Here is a 20,696-nt window from a genome sequence, read left to right as displayed (position 1 = left end):
CAATCTTGGGCCTTATGCCTAAACTCATCACAAAAAAAACAGCCTCGAGGTCCTAAACCCCATGGAGGATAAGTAGAAGTGTCAATATGTCCTCTGGAGCTCGAAGAACCACTATAACCAATCTGACCCCTTCTAGATCCACATGTACCATTTGAGCCCTGAATAATTGTTTGGACTGGTCTACCCTAATAACCATGGGTGCCTGAACCTGAATACTCTCTTCCCCTAGAAGAATTACCACCGAATTGACCCTGCCCACGGAACCTCTTGTCCCCACCCTATCTAGCATACTTGATGCTCTTCATCATCCTGGCGTGGTTAATAACACTTTGAAAGGTACCATTGGATAGCATACGAGAGGTTATAGCCTTCTGAAGATAACCTGTGAATCCCTTCACCATCTTACGAATCTGCTCAAACTCAATGGAAATACTCGACATAGCATAACGAGACAACTAATGGAAGTGAGCCTCGTATTCAGATATGGATAGTGAGCCCTTCTCTAATTTTTCAAACTCATCCTTGCGCTGATTGCGGTGTCTATAAGTCATAACTTATCATAGGGGAACCAATATGCCTACGAGCAATAACCGATCTCCATTAATCCTTGGCAATCTTTGTCAACTGATATGAAGTGTAAGCTACTTCATGTGCCTTTAGAATACCCAATTGAACAACCTATCCTGGCACTCAGTCAACAAGTCAGGCGTTCTCTCTGACCATACCATTAAATGTGGGAGGTGTCAATCGAACAAACCTCTCAAAGCTCTTCTGCTCAGCTTCTAACATCGCAACACTAGCAGAAACTAGCGGAGCTACAAATCTCAGAGGTACAATAGAAGGCACTGAAGAAGAACTTAGAGTCTGAAATCCCACACTAGGCCCCTGAATTGGCGATGTAGTACCCACTGCGATAGGAGAGCCTGAAGTACCTAGAAGAATACCAAGAGTTGTAGCACCATCTAATCTAGACAAAAGTCTCACAGTAACTCTTACAGCATCGGAGCACTATTAAGAATAGCAAGGGGCTGGGCTGGCATATGCTCATCAGTTTGCTGCTCATAATCATCCTCATGCTCATACATGGGCTTAGGTGATGGCTCTTTACTTCTGCCATGAACAGGTACCACTTTCCTCGCTTGGCCTCGACCCCTGACTTCATCACGTCCTCTGCCTCACCTACAAACTAAGGCTCGGGCAGCAGGTGCAACCTCACCCTTGGTGATTTTGGCTCTAGTCCTCACCATCTGCGCAGAAGGAATAGATTAGCAGTATACAAGACTTGATATGAATAACTCGCATGAAAGGAATTAAAACAAGAAATTTCTCCTAATAAACATCTTGTAGCCTCTCAAAGATAAGTACGGACGTCTATGTACCGATCTGCAAGACTCTACTAGACACTCTTCTCTTTAACTTATAAGACCAGTGAACCTAGCACTCTGATACCAATTTTTCACGACCTAAAAATCGAGGTCATAATGGTACACATCTCAAATTTTATCCTGATGTGTAAGCCAAAAAGTAAAATCATACGAGACTTCCAAAGGGAACTCAGGCCACAAATGAAAGAAATATAAAGGGCAACAAAGGAATTATCCCAAAACCTTGTGTCAAAAGTTTAAGAGAATATAATGTAAATTTAAATATGAATACACAATATAAGCCTCCAAATATAATAAAGACTAGAAATGGATTAGAGTCGATCCGGATTTGAAGATCTCACCACTGGTCCAATACTAGACTATCCGCTAGAACTAAACTGCCAAGATGGATACTCTGGCTAAAATCTGCATCAAAAGGGACACAAGAGTAAGGGTGAGTACAATCCACATGTACTTAGTACGTTTAATCAAGTGAGTATAAGAATTATTCAAACCTATGAAATAAATTAAGGAACATTTTTACCTGCACTCAAAATAGTCTCACTCCGCTATGCTGCTGTCAATTTATATAGAATGATACGATTAAAGTAAACACATAGGTACAATGCAATATCACAGTTAATCAGTTAGTTCAAATATCATAGATATCGATACAATGCAATAAAGTGTGATGATGCGATGATATGATGATAGGTAGGATCAAGGTTGTCGCACAATCTATCGTATACACCTGCTGAGTTGTGCTATCAAGAAGGACCCATGGAAGTCTCGCAGATAATATACCTCATCACAATCTCAATATATCAAATACCTCACAACACAACTTGTGGCCAAGGACTTATGACACTAATGTCCCATCTGCTTGCCACCTCTCTCATGGTCAAGGATATAAAATATATCATAGTTTCTTTCTCAAAAAGAATTTTGCATAGTTTTCAATTTCCCAATGATTTATGAAAATATGAATGAGGATGAATGTATTCACATCATATAAGGCATGGAAGTAATATACCACTAAACATGTAATACAAGGTTCAAAGTTCTCAAAACTCAACCTAAATATGGTATTCACCCTCAATAGACAGTAATGGGAAGGAAATGCCTCAAATTAAGTGTTCACTTATTTTTGATAATATTTCAATACTCAGGTATGCTCAAAACCCTTAACTCAACCCCTAAGAAGGGCATGTCACATCAAATAGTCTCCTCACATATCTCTCACAGGCAAGTCATCAACCACATATGCTTAAAACAGATAAGTTAGCAAACAAGGTCCCCGCACGGGCTGTACAACACAAATAATCCACCACACGGGCATTACAATTAAATAAGTCCCCACACCGGGCATCTCAAAGTGAATTTTCAATCCCAATTCTCATTTAAAAATTAGACCTTACAAGGATTTAGGAAGAGAAATTAGTAAATAAATGATGTAGAATTGAAAAAGGGACTTACCCACACGAAATCCTTTAAGAACTTTACCCAAAATTGCCTACTCAAAGCTCAAATAAAAAAATGGTAAAATTTTAGAAATAGGGACTGATTTCATGATATAACACTGTTCAGGAGAAAAATGTGCATCACAATCGAGAGCGACTAATCCTTGCGATCGCGAAGAACACTGAAAGGAAAAGACCATCACGATCATGAACCCCCTCTCACGATTGCAAAGAAAACAGCCATGGCACATCGCGATCCTGTGGCCTAAGGTCGCAATTGCGATGAACAAAAGAAAGATGCACCAAAACCAGAAATATCAACTGAAACACAATCCAAAAATGACTCTGATAGGCCCTTCAGAATTCATTCCGAGTCCAACAAAAATGAACCAGATATGCTATAACACTGAATTCAATATTTTGGACTAAATCATCATATTTCTGAAAAGAAGTCCTTATGATGAAATTACCCTCCCAAACCCTCTTTTGGCTTAAAACTCAATTTTTTGCCTAAAAACTCAAAACGATGATTAAAGTCTAGGGGATCTAAGTCAATATTCAGCTAGACCAAGATCGACATTGCGGATGCAACGAAACTGATAGAATTATCATCCGATGCTCGGATCTGAAAATATTGACCCAAGTTAAACCTACTTATTTAAAAACCACACTTTCCAACTTAAGACCCCAAATTGACGTACAAACCCTAAATCTGATTTCAATGACTCTCCTAGAGTAATTTCTACATTTTGATACTGGTGGAATTGATAGAGTTCCATTTCAAAACTCGGAACTTTGAATGGTATAAAATCTCACTTTTAGAACCACTGAAGCCTTAAAACCCAAAAACTTGAAAAATTCACAATCTAATGAGACTCACACAATACCAACTACACAAATTGGTCGAGCAACACTCAGAGGCACTAAAGAGAGAGGTAAAATGATAATTTCATAAAAATTTCCGAGAGTGACCCTCAAGGTCATTACATAATTAGATGACCAATTGAGGTTTGTATAGAAAACTTCCTTTTGGTCGCCAAAATATTCTCCTTAAAAATTTAATGAACTTATGATGCGAAACAATTCAATTTTGCTACTTATATATAAAAGACGAGAAGGACATCTAAATTTCAACAATATGGGCTCTTAGAGTTTTAAATCAAATAGGCTTTGGACACATGTGTTGCATGTGTGACCCTTTTTACTTTTTATAGATCCATTAGAATGATTAGAATTCTTTAAAAGCATGCGTGTAAAGAGTAATAAACTACAACAATTATTACTCATGCCCACACAACTATTACGCATGCATTCATTGTGTTCTTTAGATTTCTGGTTCATATTGACATCCTCTTTCTCTTTATTTTGTTTGTTTTTTTAAAATTAAAAATTGGGCATAGGTCCTTTTATTGAGAAAGAAAACATAGCAAATACACAAAAGAAACTTAGGCCCAAAACGGGATCCTAATGTCATGACCCGCCACTTGATCATGAAGATGGGGGAAAGATCTAGAGTCTTGGAGGGGTTAATAGAAGGCTCTCTAGAATGTCCAAGAGAATTCTTGAAGAAGGTAGAAGAACCTAGAGTCTTGGAGAGGTTAGTGGAAGACTCTATATTCTTGTAGAAACTTGTAGAGAAGTCTTGAAAGACTTGGAATTCTCTAGAGTGTGTGGAGAGTTCTAGAGTAGAGACTTCTTTGTAAATACGGAAGGACTTGTATAGTAAATTTTATTTACACTTAGGCCCCTTAGGAGTAGTATAAATAGAGGAGGCATTCATTTGTAGAAGATCATCAAGCAATCAAGTATTCTTCCAAGCAATACAAAAGCCTTCTTCATAAAAACTATCTTGTCTTTCTTACAATCTAGCATTCCCTTAGCGATCTAGTCTTAAAGGCTTACTTGAGCTTACAAGATCGTGAAAGATTCGTGAGTAAGTTGTCAAGTGCCGCACTGAGGTCTTAGTCTAAGTCTAAGTCCGTGACAACGTGGTATCAGAGCGAGGTTCTACTAAGGGATATGGCAAGTGAGGGAGACATCAACGCCACTACCGCCACCAACGTCAAGCAAGATGTTGGAAGGAAGCACCGTAAGGGAAAGAAAAACTCTAAGAGAAATGAGGAGGTGCCGCTTGAGCCTACACCAAGCGAGGCCCTAACATCCTACTCACCCTCGGCCACTAAGGTGAGTGACGATGAGCGACGCAAGGAGATATTAGGCAAGCGCTTGAACAAGGTCGACGGCAAGTTCAAGTCTCTAGAGGAGTTCACCCTTGAGGAGAACGACAACATACGGAAGGAGTTGGAGGTGCGTAAGGCTGCTGAGTACGAGGTGAAGGAGGTGATCACTTCCTTGGAGTGTCGGCTCATGGACGCGCTAAGCACGATGGAGACCATGAAGGTCGAGATAGCAGCACTCAAAGGAGACATAGATGCCGGTAGATGCATGACGTCCAGTGCGGACTGGGAGGCCAAGATTGAGGCTCCCAAGCCACCTATGTTCAAAGGTGCCCGTGATGCACAAGAGGTGGAAAACTTCCTTTGGCACTTAGAGAATTACTTCAAGTGTAACAAAGTGAAAAGCGATGAGATGAGGATCAACACGGCTGTGCTATACCTCTCGGAGATGGCCATGTTGTGGTGGAAGCACAAGGAGTTCGAGATCGGGAAGGGTCTATGCACCATCAACACCTGGGAACAGTTCTGGGATGAGTTCAAGAAGGCCTTCTTCCCCAACAATGTCATCTATGAGGCCAAATGCAAGTTCCGAGAGCTGAAGCAAACCGGTAGCATACGAGCCTATGTAAAGGAGTTCACTACCCTAACGCTTCAAATCCCCAACCTTACAGATGAAGATATGCTCTTCCACTTCATGGATGGGCTGCAGAGTTGGGCCAAGACGGAGTTGGAGCGTCGCCAAGTCAGCACCATCAATGAGGCCATCACACAAGCTGAAGCTTTGACAAACTTTAGGCATGACAAGCATGACCGAGGAAGAGGAGACGATATGAGAGGTGGTCATGACCAAGGTGGGGAATATTGTGAAGAGAAACAACCTCATCCCAAAAAACATGACAACCATAAGTCCGATGGTAAGAAGGCTGGACGACGAGGCGATGCCGACAGAAAGGCACAGAATGCAAAGGGGAATGGATGCTACATATGCAGAGGGCCACATGGCTATGCAAGGTGTCCTGAACTGAAGAACCTTAGTGCCATCCTACGGGAATGGAAGGGGAAAGATGCACAAGGGCAAGAGCAAGGTTCAGACACAATGCAATTGGGCCTGATTGGACTATGCGGAGCTATCGCAAAGCAATCAGCAAAGCCGAAGGAGTACGGCGCACAATATGTAGACATCATGATCAATGGAAGACCCGCTCGTGCAATGGTTGACACAGGTGCAGAGGCCAACATAATGACCAAGTCAGCAACAATGAAGTTGGGGCTAAGTTACAGTCCAAGTGACACCCGCCTCAAGACGATTAATTCACCTCTTACGCTGGTGTGCGGAGTCGCTCAAAGAGTAGACATCACATTGGGCAAGTGGTGAGGTAAGACTAACTTTACCGTCACTCCGTTAGATATCTTTGATATCATCCATGGGCAGGAGTTCTTCCAGCGATGTCATACGGTGATCGACCCCTACCTCCAACAACTCGTAGTTATGGAGCAAGAGGGATCATGTATGGTGCCCCTAGTCAAGGTGCCGAAGACGGAAGGACTAACCCAACGTTCGGCCATGCAGCTTGAGAAGGGCCTAGAGGAGGGAGTACCGACGTTCATAGGCACCATTGCAAGTTTGAGTGAAGACAATGGTGCTAGAGAGGCATTGCCACCTTGCATGAAGAAGGGTGTGATGCCGAAGAAGTTGCCAAGACACTTGCCTCCAAAGTGCCAAGAAGAACGGAGGCCAGTGTTGACTGAACCAAGCAGGAATATGGACAACATGCCACTGCCATTTTCCTCGTCCACTAGAAGGGACAATCTCTGGAAGAAGCCACATAAGAATGGCATGAAGACTTGTGACAGTTTCAAGACTAAGTCCGAAGGCTTTTGTGGCAGCAGTGTGCCGAGGTCGTCGCCATATCAGGTGGGGGAGAGTTTCATGACCCGCCACTTGATCATGAAGATGGGGGAAAGATCTAGAGTCTTGGAGGGGTTAATAGAAGGCTCTCTAGAATGTCCAAGAGAATTCTTGAAGAAGGTAGAAGAACCTAGAGTCTTAGAGAGGTTAGTGGAAGACTTTATATTCTTGTAGAAACTTGTAGAGAAGTCTTGAAAGACTTGGAATTCTCTAGAGTGTGTGGAGAGTTCTAGAGTAGAGACTTCTTTGTAAATATGGAAGGACTTGTATAGTAAATTTTATTTACACTTAGGCCCCTTAAGAGTAGTATAAATAGAGGGGCATTCATTTTTAGAAGATCATCAAGCAATCAAGTATTCTTCCAAGCAATACAAAAGCCTTTTTCATAAAAACTATCTTGTCTTTCTTACAATCTAGCATTCCCTTAGTGATTTAGTCTTAAAGGTTTACTTGAGCTTACAAGATCGTGAAAGATTCGTGAGTAAGTTGTCAAGTGCCGCACTGAGGTCTTAGTCTAAGTCTAAGTCCGTGACACTAAGCCCAAAAAATCTTAATCTCTAACACAAACAAAAGAAAAATAAAAAACTAAGCCAAAATCTAAAATGAAAAAACAAAGAAACCAAGTCACCCTATCGGAATCTTCAAGAGAGTTTCGAACACCCACTTCGATCTGAGCTTGGGAGATGTTGTTAACGACGCCGACGATGAGAAAGCTAAAAGCTCGAGTGAAATCCACTGTGGACATTCCAAAATCTCATAAATGCCATGGATTTTATCTCAATGAAGACTTCTTCAGCTTCCAGCCCATCATCTTCTACAGAAAGAACAAACCTCTCCATCTCCAAATTAAGAAAAGAATCGAGCTAAAATGGATGTACTGACCTACCATTTCTTTATTTTTGCAACTGAGTTCCAAAAAGAACTAATACCACTGCAATAAACATGGGTCTGGTAAGCTCGCACTTCCTGTTAATTTAGCTCATTATATAAAATCTGATGCATCATTCATAATCTGGGTAATTGATTGTATGATATATTAGGTCTTTACCTTTCTGTTATGCTTCAATAGTTGTGGGAACCCTAAAGTTCCTATTTTGACATTTCCTTATCCAAATGTTTGGAATGTTGTCTTTGTCTAGCTGTGAGATCTCTTTAGCCTGCTGTGGTAACTCCAGAAATGAATAAAATTGAACGTGAGTTGTACATGCAAAACTAAAAACAAGGTTAGCTAAAAAGTCTGTCAGTTTGGTCCCTTCTTTGTATGTATGATTGACTTCCACTTCCTTATTCTCCATAACTCTTTTAATTTCTCTAATGTTAACTAAGATAGCCCATGGGATCTCCCAAATCCCATCTAGCACCTTCTTTATAATGAGGGAATCAGTTTCCATAACAAGAGGAAACAAATTATGATCTACACAATAATCCAAACCCATTATGAGATCTTTCACTTCTGCCTCCAAGGCTAAACAAAGCTCAAAGCTTCTGCTTTCTGCAAAAATCAGATCTCCAGCTTTATTTCTAACACAAAATGCCATTGAGTTGAGAGCAATACTATCCTTACTTGATCCATCTGAATTGCATTTAAAAGTCCCTTCTCTAGTATACCTCCACCTTATTACCTTGCTGGATAGTATAGGAGTGTAAGCTTCCAGGAAATTCACAATTAGAGGCCAAGTTTGTGGAATTTCTGAAAGCCAAGCGTACCATGCAGTAGAGAACATATGTATATTACTGTTTATCTCCATGACCATTGCATGTCTGGACATACTGCCTCCATCCTGAATAGTATATCTTCTCTTTCATATCTCCCAAATAATAAAACTCGGGACAGCCTTAAATAAAGGTCTTAATTTTGTTGAGCACCTAGCATCCCACCATTTATCAATAACTTGTTTCAGTTGAATAAGAGGACCATGTATCCATGCTTCTCCTCCAAATAAGTTCCATAGGTATGTAGAATCAGGGCAATCAATAAATAAATGATCACTTGATTTATGTACATTGTTGCTACAGCAGCAACATTCTACATGATCCACAATTCTATTCCTGACCAAAATCTCCCCAATAGGAAATCTATTAAACCAAATTCTCCATAGTAAAAAAGGTATTTTATAAGGTGTACCTTTCTCCTAGATATTCATGATCCCCACCTGCAGTTCTTTTTGTTGTCTGATTAACTTCCAAGCACTTCCCATAGAGAACTTCCCTGAACTACTAGGCACCCACCATGGTTTATCCCCTTCCTCTGTAGACTGTAGATTCCCCAATACAGCCTTAATATGCTCAAAAATTTCTCCATTGAACAACTCTAACATTAAGTTGTCATTTCATCTCCCATTAATCCAAAGATGATTGACCTCCTCTGGACCCCAGCAGTCCCATGATTGATAGGTAAAACATAATGAAGAGCTTCTAGTTAAGTCCAGTTATCAAACCAAATACTAGCATTGCCACATGTAGGCTACCATATCTCCTGATCTATATTATCCCTTGCTATTAACATCATTTTCCAAACTTGAGAACCACCCATCCATTCTACCACTTGAGGTTTATGTCTCTTGCAATACTTGTTCTACATAAAGTTGGACCACAAAGTATTTTTAGTTCTGAAATTCCACCATAATTTAGTAAAGAGGGCTTTTGATACATCAAATAAAGATTTAAACCCAAGCCCTCCTTCTTTAGGTGGGCAGATCCCTTCCCAGGCAATCCAGTGTTTTGCCCTACCCTCCTTAAAATTCTAGTGAAATTTAGCAAACATTCTTTGTATATCATAAATAACACACTTAGGAGGGAGTGTAACAGATAGCAGGTACACAACCATGCTTTGCAACACATGATTAATGAGAATAGCTTTACCCCTAAAAGATAATAATTTACCCTTCCACGGTTGAAGCTTATTCTGAATCTTTTCTATTAGGCCAGAGAAGTGAACTTTTCTCATCTTAGTATGTCACATAGGGCAACCCAGGTATATCAAAGGGAACAAACCTCTTTTAGGTTCAGCAGTCTCCTCCACCTCCTTAACACAATTTTGAGAAGCCTTATTGAACATATAGGAAAAACCGTTCCCCTTATTAATCTGCTATCCCGATTGACGTTCATATTTCTTCAGAACCTCCATTATAAGTGTAAGAGATTTCCTGTCTGTAGCAGCAAAAATAATAGTATCATCAACATATGCCAAGTGGTTTAGATTGTCACTCCATTTGGGCATCCCAAACCTCTTAAACTCATTATTCATAAACAAATGCTTTAAACCTTGGGATAGAACTTCTGCAGTGAGAATAAATAAAGCAGGGGATAGTGGATCACCCTACTTTACTCCTCTAGTAGAGTGAAAAAATTCATGGGTCTGACTATTAATAAGAATAGAATACCAATTATTAGCCACAATTCTACATATCAGATCAATTGCACCTGCATCAAAGCCCATTTGAGTTAGAACACTTATTAGAAAGCTCCAATTCACCCTCTCATAAGCCTTAACCATGCCTAATTTAATGACTACATTTGCTGGCTTTCCCCTCTTCCTGATGTCAGTAATGATCTCTTGTGCTAGTAGCACATTTTTTGAGATGCTTCTACCCTTTACAAAACCTGACTGATTCTTGGATATCAGTCTAGGTAATAATCTCTCCAGCCTGTCATGTAAAATTCTTGAAATCACCTTGTTAATAAAATGACTCAAACTAATTGGCCTTAAGTTTGAGAAATTCTGAGTAATAGACTTTTTAGGAATTAATACCAAGTTAGTATGAGTAATTGATATTGGTAATGTATATCCCTGAAAAAAAGCATGCACAATATTAATCACATCCTCCCCCACAATCTCCCAACAAGTTTGGTAAAAATGACCTATGAATCCATCAGGACCACATGCACTATCACCATTAAGACTAAACACCACTTTTTTAACCTCATCTTCCATAGGAATATAGCTTTTAACAAGCTATTATCAGTATCAGAAACTTGCTGATTTAGTAGCTGCAATAGAGAAAACTCTGACACTAATTCAGTCCCAGTGAACTAATCTTGATAAAATTTAAAGCTTCTGCTGCAATCTCCTCATCTCCTTCTTCCCAACTTCCTTCAGCTTTCATTATTCTATTTAAGGCTAATTTCTTCTCCTTCCTCTTACCAAGCAGTGCAAGAACTTGGTATTTTTGTCTCCTTCTATAAACCATTGAATACATGCCTTTTGCCTCCAAAACTCTTCTTCATAGTGAATATATAGCTTGTATTCAGAATGAGCATGATGCAGTATGCTCCTATTAACAGTAGTAAGCTGATATTCAAATAACTTCTCTTTCACTCTTATAATTTCCTCCCTAATCTGTAGTTGCTTGAAAATGTCTCCAAATTTTTCTCTGCTCCAGTTTGACAGAGCTAATTTAGTCTTCTTCTGTTTTAACTTCCATTGAATGAAAACATCCCCAGAGAAGTCTGTTGACCAGTTATCTTTTACCACCTCTTTAAAGTCTTCTCTTTCATTCCAGAACTTCAGAAATCTAAAAGATTTATAGATTTTCCGAGGAACACCTCCTTTAGCATGTATTAAAGGAGCATGGTCAGAGCCAGTTCTTTCCAGATGCTGAATCTCCATGTTTCCCATCAGATATTGCATACCCTGATTAAACAAAATCCTATCCAATCTCTTAAAAATACATTCTTGATCAGTCCTCCCATTCCACCAAATCAATGGACTACCAGAGAAATTAAGATCAGAAAGGTCACAAAAGTTTATGCAGAAAGCAAAATCTTCATATTCCTGAGGATAAACAGGCAGTCCTCCAATCTTTTCTTCCTCAGCTAATATAACATTGAAATCTCCACCCACCATCCATGGCATATTATAATTAAGATTAATGCAATATAAATCATTCAATAGACCAAGTCTCTCTTCTTCGGAGCACTTAGCATACATCATTGTTGCCAAAAACTGATTACCATCTTCCAATGTTAATTGCAAAGTAAGTTGTTGTTTAGAATCTGAAACCACTCCTACATGAATATGCTCCTTCACAAACACCCATAGTTGACCATTTGAATTGTAATTCACATATTTCATCCCCAATCTTCTTTTGAACTTTTGGATTTGCCTTGTATCCTGAAAGGGCTCCATCAAATCAATAAAATGGAACTTGTGATGTCTGTTAAGCATTAGAACTCTATAGAATGCATTTTGAGTTCTTACAGACCTTATATTCCAAAAGAGAGCTTTTAGAGTCATTTAACACCTAATTTACCAACCCTCTTTGCCTGTATCCTTGTTGGCCTAACATCAAGCTCCCTTTTACGTCTCCCCTTTCTACCCTTTGATAGTGCCTGAGGTCTGCCTCCTTACCCATATTCCCTTCATTAAGATAATTCTCCTCTTCCTCTTTATCCTCTATCATTTCTTCCACCTTACTGTCCTCCAGCTTATTGGAAGCCTTTTTTATTTGACTTTGAATATTGTGATATATAATAGAATGTAACTTATCCATTGGCTCTGACTTTTTCCTTCCACTAGCATTCTCAGTCACATTCATTGTACTACACTCTCTTTTATCACTTGCTTCTGCCTTTTGTGATATTGAGCTTTTGACAGATCCTCAATTAATACCTCTTTTATTTCTCTTGTTCCCATATCTGCAGATGTAGTATCTAGCATATTAACACTAGTTGGCTACATCAGAATATTCTCATGGGTTACTTGCTTTTGATCTACAAGTGCAATGGATAGATGTTGCTGAATTACATCATCTCTTGTATCCTTCTGCTGTGCTATGCTGAAATATTCAGTCTCAGAATGTTGGATTGTACTTACTGTTGTTGTTTCCAGAACCCCTTCCTTGTTGCTTAGTAAAAGCTTGTGTGATCCACTCTTTTGTGGAAGAGTATTGATGCCCTGCACTTGTTGAAATTTTAGCTTGATCTTCCCCTTGATTTTCCCCCCTTCCTCCATTGATAGAACATCAAAAGTGTTCACAGGACTCATTCCTTTCTCAGGAGTGTATGTTCTCTTACTTAGAAGTAGTTTTGAATTTCTCTCCATAGTGAACATCCGATTGGTGGGATTCCAATGACTCCTTGTGATTCTTCTACTTCTGTATGCTATGCCTCTTCAACATTGTTAGCTTCTTCAGATTGAATGCTGGGTTTCCTTAGTTCAGGATGTAGAGATCTACATTCTTCTTCATCATGGCCTTGAATCTTGCAGTGTTTGCAATACTTGGGGAGCATGCCATAGTAAATTTTGACCCTTTCAATCCTCGACTCCTGAGTGCCTTCATTTATAATCTCCATCTCTACATATTTAGGAAAATCAAATAGCAGATCCACCTGAACTTTCACTCTTGTGCAACTTGGCCTAGTTTTGTTTATTGTAGCCATGTCTAAGTGTAATGGCTTTCCAACTGCTGAGGCAATAGAGAATAATGCCTCCTTCACAAAGAATGTAGGTTTTAATTCAGGAAACGAAATTCAAGCCATAGGTTGTGTAGTCTCTTCTTCCACTTTGAATCTAGTATCATATATCAATGGCCTCATAATATAAGAATACCTGTCCTTAGCCAAAATGTAGTAAATGTTCTTTGACATTAAGTTGATAAAATCCTCCTGTTTATGCAGCTTTATCAAAATGTGTTTATGTCTCAATAAACCTATCTTACATTCTCATTTGATATTGCAATATTTGGGTATTAATAATCTCGGCTCCTCCAAATTTGGCCAACCATATGAGAACTTTCCCACCACCGCAAATTGAAGGTTCTCAATAGTGTTCATTCTATCAACTTCATCTTCCATCCACATAATCCTAGGAATCCCATTTGTATAGGATATTTTCTTCATTGATATTGGTTCCCCCTTGGAACTGTGACCTGAGTAGTAGTAGGGGCTTTAAGCACATGTGCATATTGAGTCTGATTGTTAAGTTTGTTCTCGTTAGGCAACATTCTAGGTTCGTTAGGCAAAGTGGGTTGCTTATAAATCTGAGAATTACGATTTATTAGCAAAGGGAAATTTTTTATCATGAAGAAGGGGTGACTAATCAGCCCTCGAACCGGAGTGGCCACATCCGGCGCGGCAATATTAGGTAAACATCTGAGGTAGCTAGGTCCAAGAGAGGTGGTCATTACTCTCTTTATTTGTAATTCCAGCATACTGAACGTTTTATACTGTAAAATGCATAAGACAAAATATATCAGTAAATTTATTAAATTAATAATTCAAGCCCACACAAAGTTAAATCTTCCCTTTGTGATAATTAGTTCAAAGTTGAAAAACAAATAAAAATTAATTTTGATCAATTCCAGAAATTTGAATCAAGAAAAAATATATTGTCTTTTTTTTTCTTCTTTTGATAAAATTACAATAGGACAATAATAAAGGAACAAATGAGGATTTTTTTTTCAATCATCATTATCCTTACTTTAATCAAACTTAACTGGATTGAGATATACTCATTTCAAGTTCAGGAATAAACAACTCCATAAGACAAAAAAATAATCTAAACTAGGACTGAACATAGGAAAAATCAATTTTATCACAAATTCAAAGAAAGCAAAAAAGTGGGAACAAATATTGAAAAAACAATATGGGGAAAAGCAAAATGAAACCTAGGTTAAAAGTGGAAAGAAAACTGAGGAAAAGAACTAAGAAAAAGAACCTGGGGAAAAAGCAAAATGAAATTAAAAAATACAGATCTATGTCGGCATCTCACCATAAACTATCAATGCTTACTAGATTGAATTGTGAATAAATAGGTGTACACATGAGGCAAAAATGAAAAAAAAAAAGAATTAGATGACAAAATGAGGTTTGGATTGAAAGCCTCTTTTTGGTCACCAAGTAATTCTACGAAAAGATTGAATTGAAATTATGAAGCGAATGAGGATATCTCTTATTTTATAGTCTACGCTTGGACATTGAGTTATTACTTTGAAAACATCATTTGTTCAATTTCGACAATTTAATTTTTCTACTTATCAATAAAGATGAGAAGAACTTCTAAATTTCAACGATATGAACTATCAGAATTTAGATCAAATAGTTTCTTGACACATGAGTTGCACGTGTGTCCCTTGTTACTTTTTATAAACCCGTTAGAACAACAAAAGCTCTATGGAAGCATGTGTGTAATGAGTAGTAAAATACAATAATTATAAAATTATTTTTTAAAATATTAGTTTATGAACATGTGCATTGCACACATGTGCCATGTGATTTTTTTTATTCACTAACCAATCCATTGGGTCATGCGGGCACCTACTCTTACATAGATAGGAGAACCTTTACCACTCAATTTAAAACGGATCATGCAGAATAAGTAAAAACACCATGGTTCAATACAAAAGATATCTCAAATTTAACCTTTCAATTTAAAAACTTTGATAGATGCAATAAAAATCCTTTTGAAAACACCGTAAAAATTTCTCCCAACGAACTAGTCTAAACAAGTATAAGAACTTCTAAGGATAAAATGACATAATAAAATAAACATAGCTTCCACCATAGGCAGAACAAAATGAAAGTTGTCAGAGATCATCATCTTCACCTAAGAGACATCACTGATTCTGCATTCAGACTATGCCAAATGGCAAAAAAAAAAGGAGTATCAGTACAAATGATACTTACCGATAGGCATCATAGACAACCCAAATCCACCTCATAATATTATGAAACTAATCAAAATGAAATATGCAACTCAGAATTATAGCACCTCCATCCTTAAGACACCGCCTTAGCTACTAACCATATTACCTTAACACCCCACTATACCATTTCGCTGCCAACTCCAACACTAAGCCATTTAACCCCGCATATCAGATCATAACCTAATCCTTTCTATCACATAGAAGGTTCCCAAATACCCAACACCACTGTCCCCGTTAACCAGTCTACCCCTACGGTTATACAACTTCCACACGCACCAATAACATTACTAAAGAAAATCTAATTCACTCACGGAATCCACAAACACACTGTTAGTATACCAGCGTGATACCCAATCCAATCATTAGGTAGTGTACTGGCGTGGTACCCGATCCAACCCTTAGTTAGTGTACCATAGTGTTATCCAATCCAAATGTACCGACGTGTCACCCGATCCAACCATCAAACACACATCACAATAACAACCACAATGAATAACAATCACACTTGTACAACCAAGCAATACATTTATTGTATGCAATTGACAACATTTATTATTCTAAATTATATTTTTTCCACTTCTTTAATCATATATCATGCATGCAATACTAACGAAACAACTGCAAAACACATATAACATACTTTGTAAAACAACAACCACCACCTACTACCATGAGTAATACCTTTTCCACTCGTCCTATTCCCGGAGATTACCACAAGTCTCAGAATTTATCATAACCCAACAGTTTTCTGATAGTTAACCTTACCATTACCATTAAACCATCTCAACAAGAATGCTCAAGGTCAACAACTAGGAACTAGAGACAACTCCCCCTAGTTATTATCCATTTCCACCCGAAATAACAATAATCAACATCTTTCTTTAACCAAACTCCTTGCTCGAAGGCCTAGGCATGCATTCTCCGTCAATCTACATGATAATATGAAATAGATACATGGATAAATACTCAGTTAAGAAAACATAGCCTACCTGGACGCCAAACAACTACTGAAGAATTTGATTCGCGAGTTTCTAGCTCCATGGAGGCAAATCTTGATAGATGCAGGCCTAAATCCATAGGTTTTGACCTTCTTGCACTAGAATCCCTCCTCTCCCTTATTCCCAAGCTTAGAGCATCTTTTTGAGGTTTTTTGGAGTAACCTCCGACTATTTTACCCTTGAAGGGAAGGAGGAAAATTAAAAGGGTTTGCGTTTCTAAGTTTCTACCCCGCCGACCCCGCTATGGTGACTGACATGCCGCTATAGTGGTTCCGCCATGTCGGGAATGTTTCTGCTATCGCAGGATGACGTCAGCCCGATTACATTTCAAATTTTGAGATTTTTGTCTAGTTATCCCAAATTTTAATTGGCAATGTAATTCAGAATATTCTGAAACTCCACACGAGATGTCTTTTCTAATAACGACGATTTAGGCCATTATATATAGATCAGTTAGACTAATTAAAATTTCATGTAATGATATAATAATTCCAAATAAATTTTTAAAAATATGACCAAAAACACTAAATGAGGGGTATATTTAATGTTTATAATTAATTATTTTTAAGTATCCAACCGTAAATTTTGAATTTTAGTTAGTAGTTAACAAACAACTAATAAAGTCAAAAATGGCTAATTTCAACCCAAATAAAATAGAGACTTATGACAATAAAAAATTCATTGAAAATGAAATTTAAAAAGTCTAATAGACAGAAAACGCACAAAAAATAAATAGAAAGAAAAAAATACAACATACACATCAATTTTTTTAGTTCTTGTCCACCCCTTCTCCCATATCCAATCAAATCAAGAGTCTTCTTCATCGAGTCAAACTAAAGCATGAATCAAGTAGTACAATAATGATATAAGCATTTCACTAATTTAACTATAGAATGAAAAGGATAACATTTGCTAGAAATCTCATGAAACAAAAAAGATGAATTTATATAGATAAAAGTGGAAGAATACCAAAAAATATCTTAAAATTTTAAATGAAATATTTGAATGTTATGAATATGAAAAATATGAGAGTTATAAATATTAAGAGTACCAATTGAATATGCAATTAGATATGAGGTATGATGGTGAATATTTAAATCAAATAATGGAAAGAATAATAAATATATAAAAGGGTACATTATTACTTAATAGGATCTTGATTTACTTTGTAATAATAGTATTTGTTATAACATTGTTTTTTCTGATTTTACTATCTGGAGAAAAGAAAACGAAGCACACAGAAACATTAGGCTTGACAATGGAGATTTTTTCTAAAGCAATATAATTGGAATTCCCCTAAACTATTAGCTCAAGTAATGTACACATCTGCTACTCTATTTACATTAAATTCAAAAAGAAAAAATTTGAACTCAAACTTAAAGTACTAATGAATTACCATATTATTTGTAGTTATGAATTTGAAAAGACATAAAAATAATGAAGATTATTAAAAGTAAGAGTTATAAAGATGAGAATGTGTGAATTAAAGACATCAAATTAATGGATATTATTAAGGTAGAAGTTATGAAAATGAAGAGGTGTAAATTATGGAGTTGATTTTTACAATAAAATAATTAAGAAAAACGAAAAATATTTTAAAGTTGATTATTATGTAGTGAAATGGATAGAAAAATGCCCAAAATGAGGGGGTGTGGATGCAATTGGAGGCCAGATAAATGCCTAACTTTATATGATATATAGATTGTACAAGTAAATTTAAGGAGAAGAAATATAATAAAAAAATATGTTTTTTTTTTAAAAATGTATTTAATTTAGTTCTTAAAAGGGTAAAAATGTTTTAACAATTAGTCACGACCCAATTTCTCAGATCGTGATGACATTTACTATAACCCACCAGTAGATAAGCCAACATGTAACCCAGAACAACTAGTAATAGGGTTTAAGGGTAGAAACTAAATAAGAATAGGCAATTCTAATATAAACAAGGTAATTTAGTGGAAGACAAACCAAAATAACATATATACAATTGATCCCTCCTAGAACCTGCAAGTCACTAGTATAGAGCTGTCTAACAAAAAAGTACATGTCCAAAAGTGGACCACAAAAATAAGACTGTCTCAAATAGCAAAAGACAGACAAAATAAATATACAAAGGGAGATGGGTAAATCCAGAATGTTGTATGCTCACCCTCGCCTCCGATCAAGACTACTCTAGGCTCGATTCAATACTGGCCACTGTTGCTCAGACCTGTATCACAAAAATAGATGCAGAATGTAGTATAAGTACCAAAAAAACATGTACCCAATAGGCATCATAGACCAATTGTTCTTGAAAAATAAAGGTGATATGAGAAAAGAGAATAAAACAGAACAGAAGTCAAGATCGGAAGTCTAAAGTAAATTAAGATAACTATATGCATACGTGTGTAGAAGGAACTAACTAAAGTAATCTACAACTAAACTACACCTAACTGGACCCCCATAAGCTTAAAAGGTACACTCATGCGCAAGTTTAAATAAAAAATTTGATCGGACCCCCATAAGCCCGATGAGTACACAGAATAGCTACAACTACTGAGAATTGAAACTGAGAACCCAAGACTGGAAGACAGAGAACCAGAACCTCAACCTAATCCAGTAGAATCTGATAGTACGGAGGCCGCACTTGCATTATCGGATACTCCCCAGAAGTATCCAAAAACTTATCAAGTATCAAGTAACTTAGGCTAGATCTCTAATCAGAAGCTTGTTATAAGGATCTGAATGCCAACACCAGACCTACATAATCGGATGCTCGTCGATAATGCCAACACGGTCGAGAACGGAGCATGAATATAGATGCACGACTGTCATGATCTAATTTTTTGAGTTATGATGACACCTACTATGACCCATCCGTAGGTAAGCCAACTTGTAACCCAAAACAACAAGTAATGAGTTTGAGGGCAGAAATTAAACAAGAATAGAAAATTCTAAGATAAACAGGATAGATAAGTGGAAGCAAATCAAAATATATATATATATATAACTAAATAGTCCTCCCAGAACCTGGAGGTCGGAAGTATATAGCTACTACAAAATAAAAGATGAATACAAGTCCCAAAAGTGGACCATAACATATATAACAACTGACTAGTCTCAAAAAGGTAAAAGATGGGCCATCCATATCGAAGGAGATAGAAATGATCCCAAAACGCCAAGTGCTCATCCTGGTATCTGATGTACATTGCAACTAGCTTGATGGGTCAGCGGCGATAACTGGTGCTCGGATTTGCATCACGGAAGTAGATGCAGAGTATAGTATGAGTACCAAGACAAAAGGTACCTAGTAGGCATCATAGGCCGACTGAGCAGGAAAGGTCAAAACAATATGTAAAGGATAAATAAGCCTAAATAAGAGTCATAATAAGAATCTAAAGTAGAGAAGGTAAATATCCATACTAATAGGAGGGTACAAACTAGGAAGTCTAACACTAGCTACACCCAATTGGGCCCCCATAAGTCCAGCCGAAACACTCGTGTGCAAGTTTATATAAAAATCCGAACGAACCCCCATAAGACCATTGGGTACACAAAATAGCTACAACTACCAAGGCTAGGAACCAATAATCTGTGACACCAAGAACTGAAGAACTATATCATTTTCGAACCAAAAATCTCCAAGAATCGATGAACCAAGAATTCTCTAGGGATCGAGGCCGGAATTGAGACCCAAATGCTCTTCCGAATATCCAATGTTGCCAAGGTCGGGACTGGAACCTGGATGTTTTCCCAAATTCTCAATGTGGTCAAGAATGGGACTAGAACCTAGATGTTTGCTAGAATTCTCAATGTGGTCAAGATCGGGACTGAAATCCAAATGCTAAACCTCAGATCAATATTTACAAAACACGATGGCACCTTGGAGCTGGTCGAACAGATCATTAATATGAGGCATGGGGTAATGATTTTTCATCGTCACCTTGTTCAGCTGCCTGTAATCAACACACATCTGTAGAGTCCTATCCTTCTTCTTAACAAATAGAATGGGTGCACCCCATGGAGACGCAGTCATACGAATGAAGCCCTTACCTAGGAGATCCTCAAGCTACACATTGAGCTCCTTGAGCTCCGCGGGGGCCATATAGTAAGGTGGAATAGAAATGGGCTTATTGTCCGGCTCGAAATCTATAGAAAAGTTAA

The sequence above is a fragment of the Solanum dulcamara genome, chromosome 4, assembly GCF_947179165.1.
Source record: "Solanum dulcamara chromosome 4, daSolDulc1.2, whole genome shotgun sequence".
Lineage (NCBI taxonomy): Eukaryota > Viridiplantae > Streptophyta > Magnoliopsida > Solanales > Solanaceae > Solanum > Solanum dulcamara.
This window is presented reverse-complemented; position numbering follows the sequence as displayed.